Source organism: Kryptolebias marmoratus, linkage group LG9 (assembly GCF_001649575.2).
Source record: "Kryptolebias marmoratus isolate JLee-2015 linkage group LG9, ASM164957v2, whole genome shotgun sequence".
NCBI classification, from domain to species: domain Eukaryota; kingdom Metazoa; phylum Chordata; class Actinopteri; order Cyprinodontiformes; family Rivulidae; genus Kryptolebias; species Kryptolebias marmoratus.
The window spans coordinates 159483-173330 of NC_051438.1; the positions used below are offsets into that span (position 1 = coordinate 159483).

The 13848-nt window shown below is 36.2% G+C and overlaps 1 long non-coding RNA gene and 1 pseudogene across 1 annotated transcript; both read right to left on the minus strand.

Annotated features, from left to right (window-relative positions):
- Positions 1 to 1241: 1241 nt before the first annotated feature.
- LOC119617315 lies at positions 1242 to 4565 on the minus strand. Its single transcript, XR_005233548.1, has 3 exons — positions 3047 to 4565; positions 2651 to 2713; positions 1242 to 2565 (listed from the first exon to the last, which is right to left on the minus strand). It is a non-coding gene; the product is annotated as an uncharacterized LOC119617315 (long non-coding RNA).
- A 1008-nt stretch (positions 4566 to 5573) lies between these two features.
- LOC119617313 lies at positions 5574 to 10977 on the minus strand (annotated as a pseudogene).
- Positions 10978 to 13848: the final 2871 nt, after the last annotated feature.

Below are 13848 nucleotides of genomic sequence, written 5' to 3' on the forward strand. Positions count from 1 at the left end.
TAGCCCATTTCCTGCACACGCCTGTGCACGGTGGCTCTGGATGTTTCTACTCCAGACTCAGTCCACTGCTTCCGCAGGTCCCCCAAGGTCTGGAATCGGCCCTTCTCCACAGTCTTCCTCAGGGTCCGGTCACCTCTTCTCGTGAGGTGCCTTGATACAGCACTCTGGGAACAGCTGTCTTACCCTCTTGCTTGAGGGTGTCAATGATGGCCTTCTGGATAGCAGTCAGGTCGGCAGTCTTACCCATGATTGCGGTTTTGAGTAATGAACCAGGATGGGAGTTTTTAAAAGCCTCAGGAATCTTTTGCAGGTGTTTAGAGTTACTTCGTTGATTCAGATGATTAGGTTAATTGCTCATTCAGAGAACCTTTTCATGATATGCTAATTTCTTTAGATAGGAATTTTGCGTTTTCATGAGCTGTATGCCAAAATCATCAGTATTAAAACAATAAAAGACCTGAAATATTTCAGTTGGTGTGCAATGAATCTAAAATATATGACAGTTTAATTTTTATCATTACATTATGGGAAATAATGAACTTTATCACAATATGCAATTTTTTTGAGAAGGACCTGTATGCCTCAAAGATTCCTGTAGTTCTCGCATAATGTTCGTGTTATCTTGGACTGCACAGAAGTTGCTCTGGAGACTGCATCATCCCTCACATTACAGTCTGAAACGTTCTCTGCCTACAAGAACCGCACCACTCTAAAAGGGCTGATCAGAGTTGCTCCCTGTGGGTTGCTGACATTTATTTCATTGTTGTACACAGGCTGCATCTTTGACAAAGAAATCACTAAAATCAATGGAATCCTTCTTTTGCTTGAGCCAGGGGATGAAGTCATGGCAGATAAAGGCTTCCTCATTCAAGACCTCCTTGATAAAGTTGGAGCCAAACTCACTATTCCACCATTTAGGCATCCTGGCCAGTTTATCAAGAAAGAGACAGAGGAGACCCAAGCCAATGCTCGACTGTGGATTATTGTGGAGCAAGCAATCACCAAAGTCAAGTGCTACCACATCTGGGATTCTCCTGTGCCACTCAGTTTAATAGATTTGGCATAACTGCTGTGTTTTGGCAAATTATCAAGGCTCGTTTTGTTTTGCAGACTAAATTGTTTATGTATGTAAATTTTTCTAGAGTTATGTAAGTAGTTATTTAAATGGTTTGAATTTGTTTAAACATCCTTAAATTAAAATGCACTTGAATAGAATACTGTACAGTTTTTTTTTTAATTTTTTTATTTGTGGATTGACAGAGTTGAATTGCAAGGGAAACAAGTACAAGATCTAGGGAAAACTAAAAAGAGTTATTGTACATTATAAATTTAAAGTGGATTATGCTGCAAATGAATATCCATCAAAATGATAATGATTGTATATTTAGGTAATAAAACATTCTTTGCAAATGACACATCCATCAGTTTTTAATGTATATTACCTGTTAACCCTGCAGTTGTAACCTTATCAAAAAAGCATTTTTTTAACACAAGTTACAAAACAACTACAGTCAGGAAAATCACAAATAGATATTTTTCCCAAATTATGCAGGTTTTTTTTAATATTTACACTATTTACGATTCCCACATCTTGAGACTGAATATTTAAAATGCGAAGGAACAAAAGGGTGATTTATACATTTTATGATTCTAACTGTTTTTACATAAACACATTGATGATGGTGATGGAGTAAAACATGTCAGGTTTTGATTTCATCTGATCAATGAGACTCATCTCGCCACACCCACTCAACAGTTACTGTTGTAAGTGTGTCAGTGACAAAGTCGCACCACTCCAATCCAGTGATTGCCAGCTGACCATGTACTTGCCAATAGTATATGTGTGAACGCCTCAGACTTGCGTGGCCATCCTGAACCTTGAGGTGAGCAACCTGAGACACATTCTTCTTACTGCTTTTTACCTCAACCAGTCCAAATGGGGGTGATTCTGATGGGTCATACACTCTGCTATCTGGAGTTGCCCCAAGATATGTGTCAGGGCGAACAATGAATCCCACAGGGAGCACATTGACCCTCAACATCTCAGCATACTTTGTCAGCACCTCCGATTCCATCTGCAGGCCACGATTCATGCAGCAGTTTGTTTAGTGGACCCCCTGATCACCTGAGCTGCGAGTGCTGTGGCAGCAGACTCCTCCTCTGCACTTGTTCTGCAAGCATCATGGAAATGGCTAGCAGTAAGCCTTGGTTGTTGAAGCTGTACCCATGCAGGACATCTGAACTGCTCCCTGGTTCTGGCCTCCATTTTATAAGACATTTCCAGTGACACTTGCAGAGACTGAAGATGCACAAGTTGACCGAGTGTGGGCAGCATCAAAGGAAGCGCAGGGAAGTCTGGAGCCATGTGGTGCAGAATGATGCTACCGCAGGGCTTCTCAGGTGGGCACTGGTATGACATCGGTGAGCCATGTGGCACAGACCCAAATTTGGATGGTACCAGCTCCAAATTTGAGAGACCATCTAGGACAAGAGCGATAAGTGGTTGGGACTCCAGCTGGCGTAGTTTTTCTCCCGATGCCAAGATGTCAGGATCTGGAAGTGGTCCTGCAAACACACGAGTAACATATTCACAATAAGTTATGACAAAGAAAACACAAGCATAAAAACATTAACAAACCAAAAATTATACCTGTGTGAGCTCTGTAGAGTGTGGAGTGCAGACATCTTTTCTCCAAGGTTCAGGATATATCCCCTTAAAAGAAAAAAATAGAGAAATATGTCAAATAAGCTAATAAATAAATAAAGGGCCAGGTGAGCAATTTGGTTGGACACAGTAAGACATAGTGAGAGTTAACATTTTTCATAAAGTGATATTTTTAATACAGTAATATTGAGATTACAAAAAAATTCACATGGCACTAATAATATACAGGTGGGAAAGAAGCCTCAACAGCTGTGCAGCAGAATGAAAAGAGGGATAGATTGTCACCCTTTCTATATTGTTATTTTAATTATGAGAATGTGGTATACTAAATGATATAACAGAAAAAAATATTGTGTTCCACTTAGTTTTTGTTTTTTTTACCTGTGTTCTTGGTCTGTGCCATCTTTGCAAATCACTTGTGCAGGCCAATGCAGGAGGAACAGCTGGCAGCTGGAGCTGGATGTAGTGGGCAGTCTGATAAAGAAGTGCAACTAAATGATTGCAAAAACCTTTACAAGCTGCACAACTACAGGAATAAGCCTTTTCTTTTTTAACACCCAGTGAGATATAAAATAGATAATAACTGTTTTTAGCAAACATATACAATTTAATACTTGCTATAACATATTTAGCTTTAATCAAGAAATAGAATGTAGTTTGAAGATGAGCTGCAACAGCAGCAGAACAAAACACCGACTATGCTGCAACAGCAGCAGAAGACAAATAGTAACAACTGAACAGGAAGATGTTAGTGTAAGCTCTCAGTCATACAAGAGTTGTCCATCGTATGTGAAACTTCTTCAGCTGTCATAAATGAACAGGAACTCAAACTAATCAACTTGAGCCAACCGGCTTTCTGACTGTTTCAAACCTGCAGTCTGTGCGGTTCATCTTTTTTCTTCATGGACTTGAAGCATCTATCTCTGACCACTACCTGTCCCTCGACAATATCTGACACTATAGGCATGCATGAGTAAAACGCAATTTGAACATCAAGCATCATCTAGCATGTCATAGATAACATTGAGCATGTTTTCTTTCATAAATTGTAATGGCAAACACATATCAGAATGTTAAAATATTATTTAAAAGGTTATACCATGTCTCTCTCAAATATTCCAAATAATTTAGAAAACTAAATTAGGCTTCTTTATTACGATGTTTATGTACTTCATTATGTTGTAGCTAGCGGCTAGTTCACTAAGCTATGTCTTTACTAACCTTCATAGCTGTGGATATATTCTTCTTGGAAGAAATTATACCCTTTTTCAAGCTTATTGATTCACAAATTTGCCACTGCGATTGCCTCCGCATCAGCAAATAAAAAGATTGGCAAATTAAGCAAAGAGGTCGAAAAAAAAAGACATCTTTTATTAGTGTACTAGCTTAGACTCGCAAAAAAGGAAGTGTCCCAGCACCAGGAGGCACTACATCCGGTTGTCGAGAAAAAAGCCTACTGACAAAAAATTTCAAATGCCATCGGGTTATAATGGCATAGTTTTTTGTGAATTATGTCCCAATAGTAACTCGAAATTCCAATAAAAGTAAAAGCACACATCCCATGACCGAGCCGGTTTTTTTTGATATAACATTTGTGTGGGTACAATGCTCAGTTGGGCCAAATTAAAGTTGAGGGAAGAATAAAAACTATGTTAGAGGTGGATAACGACAGGTGGCTGCCATTGGAATGTATAGTGCATTGCAATGCACTTCAGTGCTTCCTATCATTCCAATGGCAGTCCCCAATTAGCAAAGTAGATGTTAAAATGAACGACATTGCAATAAGCAAATCTGTAGTTATTAGGTAAAAGAAGCATATGTTTAGCTAAAAACTAAAATTAGGATAAGACAAAAATGTAGCAAGTATGCTGAAGTAGATTTCAAAGAGATTAATGTTTTGAATCAGTGACCTCAGTGTATTTTCACAAAAAACAAAAGTCATATCACATTATTCTCAATCAAACTAAATGTTTTAATTAATGAATGGGTAAAAAGCAAACAAACAAAAAAAACATATATGAGGAAGCAGTTTGATTGCAAAAACATTCAAAAGAAACTATAAACAGAAAGCAATAGTGTTGACTGCTGACTCAGCATTAACACAAAAAAGCCCTGTGGTTAATATCTTTAACAGTTTTTCTCTCAGTAGCTCACGCTGAAATGAATTAAGGCTGGCAGGAGAAGGATATCAGTGCACCAATGTAAGACATTGAGATAAGTGTCCCTCAGGCTCTCATTGGGGATTATTTAAGACTTTGATGGCAAAAAAAGGTTTTAAATTGAATAGATATGCAGCCTGGGAATAAGCTGAGCACACTTCAAGACCAAAAAAAAAAAAATTCAAGCATTTTTTTAATCATTTTGAATGTGCACTCATGTCTAGACAAAGTCATTATGTGTTTTACATTAATGCTCTTATGCTCAATTGTCTAAAAGTATTTTCTAAAAATGTTATAAATGCCATATATTTACACTGAGAATATAAATTGAATTCTTCATGTCGTACTTTAATTCATGAGACCTTAAGCAAAGAAAAAAGCAGAAAAGTGGATGAAGACTAAATACAAGGTAAATGTGGAAATGGAACACTGATGACTTATTAATAAAAAGAAAAATATTCTGTGATGTGTTTAACTGCATTTATAAAACATTTTTCTTGACAAGGACAATCAAAATTTTAGTTACCTAAAATTAGTTACCGACCTAACCCTAACTCTAAACTAAATTCAGTTGTTTTATTCCTACTCCCTATGAAGATTTGCTTTAAATCAAGAAACATTCCTTTAACCAAAAGTGGGAGGTCTGATCTCTTGTAGCTGATAGGTGCAAACGTGCTTCAGACACATGAATTTAATTCAATTCAAAAATACTTTATTAATCCCAAAGAGAAATTAAATGTTGTTGTAGCTCATAATTCTGGTTTCATTAAAGAGTTATAGATGCTGATGGCTGTGGGCAGGAAGGATCTCTTGGATGTATACAGTCTGTCCCGATGTGTCCTCGATCCTGGTGTCCTCAAAGAGCCCCACAAGGTAAGCCTCTATGGCTTCCTGCAGAGCCATGATGGCTGAGCTCTGGAAGTGCAGGTCAGTCTTGAAGTCCTAGGCGATCTCCCGGACCAGGCGCTGAAAGTGAAGCTTCTGGATGAGCAGCTTGGTGGAATTCTGATAGTGGTGGATCTCCCTGAGAGCCACAGTACCAGGCCTGTAGCTGTGAGGCTTCTTCACTCTGCCGGTGGCTGGGGTGCTCTTGCGGGTGGCTTTGGTGGTGAGCTGCTTCCTGGGAGTTTTACCTCTGGTGGATTTACGGGTGGTCCACTTGGTTCTGGCCATGACAGGACATCAGGGTTCTTCGTGTTTAACATTGAAGTGTAAAAGATGGAAATTAGCTGCTCCCGATTGTGAAAAAAGCCACCTTGTTGTTAGGTTACACATCATAATAAAATGTCTAAAAGTAAAAAGGTTTCAGTAAAAATGCTTCCATCTGCACAGCATCCGATACCAGAGCAAATAATCATCCAAAAAGTGATTTACATCAAGAAAAAATAGGAATAAAATTTTCAAAAGCAATAAGTAAAAATGAATATAACAGAACTACTCAAACAATTCTAGGAGATGAATGATGCAAACACAAAACAACAACAAAAAAACAACAACAAATGCAACAGAAAGTAAGTAGGTAAATTTTATTTCTAGAGCACCTTTCACAGACACAAACATAATAAAGTGCTTCACAGAGAAAAAAAAATTAAAAACTGCAGAAAAATTAGGTAAAAGCCTGTCAGAATAAAACTGTCTTTTGATGTTTCGTAAAAGAGTATGTGGCATGTGTGCAGCGTAGGGACAGTGGAAGAGGGTTCCAAAGCCTTGGAGCCACTACCCAAAAAGTTCTGTCTCCACAAGTTTTGTGACAGGTTTGAAGTACCACCAACATCATTTGCCTTGAAAACCTGAGTTCTGGAGGGAGATAGAGGCTCCAAAAGGGTCCAACATGTATTTGGGGGCAGGTAAAACACTGTAAAAGAAAAGTGCTGCAATCACAGAAAACAGAAGGAAAAATGCTGCAAATACTAATAAGCCACCAAAACAACTAAGTAAAAAAAAAAAAAAGCTGCAAACTTGCTCCACAAAACGCAAGTGCACCAGACCACTAGGGGGAGTCGACCACAGAGTCATAAGGGACCAGACCAAGGGCATAACTTTGGGTCTACCATTGGGGGTGTTATGCTCTCTGCCTATTTATTTATTTATTGAATCACTTACTTTTACAAAAGGATTCAGGATATTTTTGGGTAACTGTATTAGAAATACATTGTAATGCTTTTACTGTGATTTATGTAACTTTCCTCTTTTCTTTCTTTGATTCTTTGCTTTTCTCTTCCACATCAGTTCAACAATTAAGAAAAGGCTTACTTTTCTCCCATATTCACATTATTTATATTAATTATGTTGAGTTTTGCAATTATTTGCTTGAAATTGATTCTCTATATTCCTTCTTTCATGAACCTGTTTTATTTTACTGCCATCTCTGCAGCCCTTCATTCCAGTTTTAAAGAAACTATTTTAATTTGGCCTAACACTTATAATAAATAATATTTTACAATACACAGACCCTCCAGGATTTTGCGATGTTGCGATTGCAATTATTAACGCAAAATCAAGCAAACCCCGCGAAATCGCAACTTTTTTTTTTCAACATGAGCAATAAGATAAATTCTTTCCCAATTAAGATTAAACAAATCATGAATAAATCATTGTTCTGAAAAGTGCTGTATATCTCTTTTAAAAATAATACGAGGCTTTGCCCTAGAAAGCTTAGCTTTTCTAACTGTGGCAATAACACAATGATCACTGATATCATTAGTAAACACAGAGGCAGGGGAATATTTGTGTGGATTATTAGTTAATATAAAATCAATAAGTTAAGCTTTTGCAGGATTTTTAGGATTGGGTCTGGTGGGACAATCAACAATCTGAAACAGATTTAAAAAATTGCAAGAAGCTTTGAAATCATCTGAAACTGATTGGAGCCAGTTCCAGTTCAAATCTCCTAAAATAACCGTTTAACTTGTACTTAAGTGTTAAATAAGTTTATTTAAGGTTGGAAATGCATCACTAGCTGATGGTGCTCTATAACAACCAATAATAGTAATATGTTGATTGCCTGAACGTTCCAGATCAACTGCAAGAAATGGAAATTGTTTGGATTGTAAATTTAAAAAAAAGCACATTGGATTCAAACTAATTTTTTGATATAAATAGCAACTCTGCCACCTCTTTTTGGACGATCAGCTCTATGAAGATTACAACCACTGATGGTAACCTCCTTATCCTGAACAGATTTACTTAACCAAGTTTCTGACAAAACAATTACATCAGCATTTGTGGAGTCTGCCCAAATGCGAACTTTATCCATTTTTGCAATCAAACTGGGCACATTCAAATGTATCAAACCAAGTCCATTTGGAGCTTTAAAATCAGTAGGAGGGTCAAAAGGAATAGTAGCATCTGGACCAGGATTAGATTTCACATTCCCAGAGATTAAAAGCAATATAATAATTATTGTTTCATTATTGCAGGAAATCCCTTTTGTAAATAAGTTTGAAATAAAAATAGGAAAATTATTTGAAGAAATAACAAAATGTTCTTGGAGTACCATTATGTTCATTAATTTAGCTAGATCCATGAGCTCAGTCGGAAGTGAAAAAAACGGCAGGGATTTCATGAGCAGTCCAGATTCTAGAACGCATATTTTACAGCCCCATTGGGACTGATATTCAGAGAAAACATGCATATTATTCTTATGAATGTTTCCATTTGCACTGTTTGAGACTGAAACTTTCCAATTTGAAGCCACACATTTATGCACTCATATACCAGAAAAAACAGAACCGCCCTTCTCATTAGGATGATAAAAGAAAACAATAAGTTAGTTAAGAGATTAATATTTTCATTTCACATTATATATTATTGTTGTATTATTGCGGGGGCATTTTCAAGTTAAGTGGTCCGTGAGTGTTTAGCTGTTTGTTTACACAACAGCACTCATTTTTATGAAACCAAAGCTTTCTGAACCCAGAGTGTCAGATTTTCCGACATGTAGTGGCAACCCAACATGACAATGCTGATCCCTAAAGTTGTTCCGTTGTTCTTTTGGCTTTTCCCTTGTGCAGGTGTAACACTTATGATATGATTACAATAACTAGAATACACAATAGGACCAGTGCTAGGTTTGGCTATGGAAGTAGTGAAATGTGCAGGTTAATAATGACCACAGAAAATAAGCTTAAACTGCCGCCTTATTATTTGTTGAAGAAAAAGAACTATGATATCACAAACAATTGACATACATTTAACACAAAATTAAATATAAAATAGTTTCCCTGTTTTTTTTTTTTTAGTTTATTCAGTTTTAAATCCCTCTTTTTGAATATTAAACCTAATGTTAGATATTAAAAGGATACTATTATTTTCAGCCTAGGTTATTGTTCTATTTAAGTTCAACTTTCTAATGTTGATCTAATTTGGCTTACAGTTTTACCTTTTAAATCTATTTTGAAATCTGTTTGAGTTAGTCAATATTGTTTCAAAGGGTTAAGTTCTTTAATTACCAGTTTTAACCATTTCTTGTTTCTTTTCTTTTGAACAAGACATTTATTTTATTTAGTTCTGTAATCAAATCCAATATTTAGCATATTAAATGACAAACATCAATTTCCAATACAACCAAACAAATCAGTTGAACAAGAACAACTGAACAATTCTGCAAGCTAAAATTCCAAAGAGTCTCTCCTCCACTGATCAGTGGAGTATAAAAAACAGGTTACACACAGAAAATAAAGGGAAGATCTTCCTCCCATGGCTTTTGTCTGCATCTTAACAGAGACACATGTTAAACATACATACATAATATATTTGTAAATTTACATTTATTTTACTTGCTACAATGTCAATTTCAAGTATGTTATCAAATAAATTAAATAACTCAACGGACATGTTTAGTTTTGCTGTCATTTTCTCCATTGTATAAATGCTAATCATTCGCTCTTTCTTTATAGTTTATAGTAGGGGGTAAAGGTTTATACCAACATACTGTTATCATTTTTTTTGCTAACAGTACAAGGATTCCAAACAGGTACCATTTTTCTTTACTTAACAAATCACTCGGGAGTACTCCCAGAACAAAGACAAGGGGGTTCCAATCAATATAAATATGTAAAATATTTGAAATTTCCTCTTTAATTCCTTCCCAAATTTTTTTAATCTTTGGACAATCCTAAAAGATATGAGTGTGATCTCTAACTAGTCCATATTGTCTCCAGCACAAATTATATTTAGCCTTATCAAATCTTGAAAGAATACATGGTGTTCTGAAATACCTAACGCTTACTTTCCAGTAGAATTCTTTCCATGTTGGACTGTTAGTCAATTTATGTCCATTTTCACACACCAGCTCCCACTCTTGATCATCAATCACAACATTCATTTCTAGTTCCCTCTTTTCCTTTATCTCAGGAGACCCCTCCGACATACATGACTGTAAACATTTATATAGATTTGATACAGTTTTATCAGATTTTTTTTTCTTAGTGACCTTTATAAAGAACATTTTTAAGTCAGTAGGTCGTGATTTAAGAAGAGACCATTCAGTATGGAACATCAGGTAACTTCTCAACTGCAAATATCTGTAAAACTCAGATGAGGTCAACCCATATTTCTCCTGGATCTGACCAAATTATTTCAATCTCCCCTTCAAATAAATCATCTATAAAAATTAAGTTCTTATTTTGCCAGATTCGAAATCCTGAATCATATTGCCCTGGTGAGAAATCTATTATTTCCAGAATTTTCAAAGCCCTAGATATAGATTGAGGAGCTTTCATATTTTTTCTAATCATGTTTAACGTATTTTGTGTACTTTTCATCCATGCATTTGTTTGTCACTGAATAAAACAATACATGTACCAATATGGCGGCTGAACGTCATGGGGGAAAAAAAACATGCTTCACCTAACACCAGTTCACTGTTTACATTTAGTTTTTTTTTTTACATAAAACAACATAAATTTGCTAGTTTAGCTCTTTTTTTTTTCAATGAAATAAAAATACATAGCAAATAATATTCCTTACAGGAAGCAAAATACATGTCTCAACTCACCAAGTCCAGCCCAGCAATATACACCAATCTCCCAAAACAAGGACAGATCGTAAAAGACAAAATTAACAAAATACAAAAATATCCTTAGACAGCAGGTATAGACTCCTTGCTGTTCGTTTTCTCTTATTTCTCTGTCAGCTTTTTCTTCTCCTCTATCTGCTTCTTCCGCCAGAAAAAAAATAACAACCTGGTTGGCTGGAGCTAGTCACATGGGTTACACAGCAACTTGACCCTTCAGAATAAGAGTTTTTACTCACATTTAACCATTTTAACTGCTGAAAAATAAAACTCAGTTTTATACATTTTTTTAAACCAAGTAAAATTCTATAACATAAAATACAGCATTCCGGACTTTTTAAATGATTTTTTGATGTTTTCATAACTGTTTCAAAACCTATTAATTCTATATTCATTGTCTATTTATCACTTGACACATATTCTTATGGCTATTCTTATGAACAAGGTCATATTTATTGAGGGCTATGTTAACCAGGGTTACACAGGGGTTGCCACAGCAAGCAAACTCGCATGAAACATTTGGCATTTGTTTTACACCAGATGCCCTTCCTGATGCAACCTGACCTGTAGCCTCAGAATTACAAGACCACAGAACTGACCACCAATCTACCACAGCACCATGCTGATTCCTTAAATTATCAGCATTTCTTCTTTTGTCACAGCAACATTTTCTCTCCCTTTCTGGAAAGCATACAAGTTGGTGTTGTACATTATATCATCAGTTAGATCAGTTGGAAGCAGATAGCCAAAGAAATCTTCTTGATCTTTTCCCTCAAAATTCACTTTACAGTCTCCAAGAAAAAGAGGCATGTGCCCTAAAATTTCCAGACATTTTTGAGGGCTTTTGTGCAGCCAGAAGCCATCAGAACATTTTCCACAGCTCCCTCATCAATCTGACCTCCCTCTGCCTCCTGGCCCTTGCCAACCTGACCTTCATCCTGACTCCCTTCATCATCCTCACACCCTACATACCTACTGTTCTCTGGCAGCCATTCTTAATCATTGTTGTCATTGTAACCATCACTGGAGTCAAAGGGAATTTCATTGACTATTTTAAAGGCTTTCCTATTCTTTCCTGCACTTACTTTCTACAAAATGACAAAATAATAAGTGTTACTCACAAAAACTGTAACTAATCTGCACAAGACTATCTATTTTAAATGGCATAAAAATATCAGTTTACAAACAAAGAAGTCAAAACAAAGGGTAAAGCAGTTACATGACTTGAGTCAGAAAGTATACTTGAATTTGATTAATGTCCACTTCAGTGGACACATGGCTAATTGTAATTTACTACATTTTAAAAAATAGATTTATTTAAAAATAAAATACTGGTATGGTTTAAAAATAAACCAAATAAACCTTTTTCTGGTATAAAAGGATTGACAGAGTATACCAGCAGTAATCGACAAGTGCAGCTGTCTGACAGCCATCTTGGATTAAAAGGAAATTTAAGTGCAGTTACAACAACTGACCACTGAATAAACCGCAATAGAGGGAAGCAGTAGAGGGTACTCTAGGGGCTGATATGCAGTTTCATCATAGAAATCATTTAATTTAGGAGAAAATTACTTTGGAATAGCTGTCAACTGTACTGACCATTTTGCACCAGAGGGTAAAGTTGAGAAATAACTTCTTCAATTCAGTTGAGCTCTTTTTATTTGTATAGTGCCAAGTCACAACAAAAGTCATCTCAGGGCAATGTATAAAAACACTCACAGACATTATAAAAGCCAATTTGTAAAAGTTATCTATATAAGGAAGCCAGCAAATTACATTGAATCTTTACTCTGAAGATGGGAGAGCATCCTGTGCTGCTCAGGATGGAAAAGCATCATTAGCACATTGGCAACAGTGGAAAGGAAAGACTCCCTTTAACAGGAAGAAAACTTCAGCAGAACCAGGCTCAGGATGGGTGGTTATCTGCTTTGACTAACTGGGGTTTGACAAGACAGGAAAGAGATACAGGCAAAGACAGAATGACTGTTCCAGGTGTAGTTTTATTGGAAATAGACAAAGAAAAACACATGTTATGATAGAAATAATTATAAATACAAATGCTGAGCAGAGCAAGTAGGAAATAGAGCAGCAGAGTGAGAAAATGTGGTCAATTTGTCCTTCAGCAGTCTAAGCCTATAGCAGCATAAGCTGAGCTAAGGGATAGCTCGGGAAACCCAAGCCAACCCTAACTATAGGATTGATCAAAAAGAAAAAAGTCTTAAGTTTAGTCTTTAAAGTAGACAGGGTGTCAGACTCAAACAGAAACTGAAAGTTGATTCCACAAGAGAGGAGCCTGATAACTGAAAGCTCTGCCTCTCATTCTACTTTTAGAAACTGTAGGAACCACAAATTGCAGTCTGAGTGCAAAGTGCTCTGTTAGGAAAATGTGAAACAATAAGATCTTTATTATAAGATGGAACTTGGTTGACATGTTTGTTATTGATTCTATTTTCTTTAGTTTTATTTTTGTAATAAAACATTAAAGACAAGTTCAGTTCCCCACTTATTCGGTGAAAATATTATGTTAAGGGTTTTCTGTAATTTATGAATTCAGTTGCAGCTGTGGAGATCTGATAAGGGTGAATAGATTAAATAATCTAATAATAGAGTTCCTATAAGATATAATCAATCTGTTGCTTGGTCAGTGTGACCTGGTGCCCCTGCTTTAACAAGAGTTTAATATGTGGTAAGTTGATGAAAAAATGTCACCGTTATTGTTAGTTGTTATCATGCAACTGCGCAACTTCCTATCAAATTATTAAAGCAGAAAAGTTACCCAGAAATAACTCAGCCCAGACGGCTGAAGCCATTACTCTCACACATGCTTGTGAGTCAGCAAAAAACAAAAAGTCACAATTTACACTGTCGGTCAAAATGTTTTTTTACATTGTTTTTTTGCTAAACAGGGGGGACGCAGAAGGCGGATGACCCCTACTGATAGTGAATCATTGACAAAACCTAGCTTTTGTAACAGACAAACAAAAGAAAACAAGCATCACTTACGACTG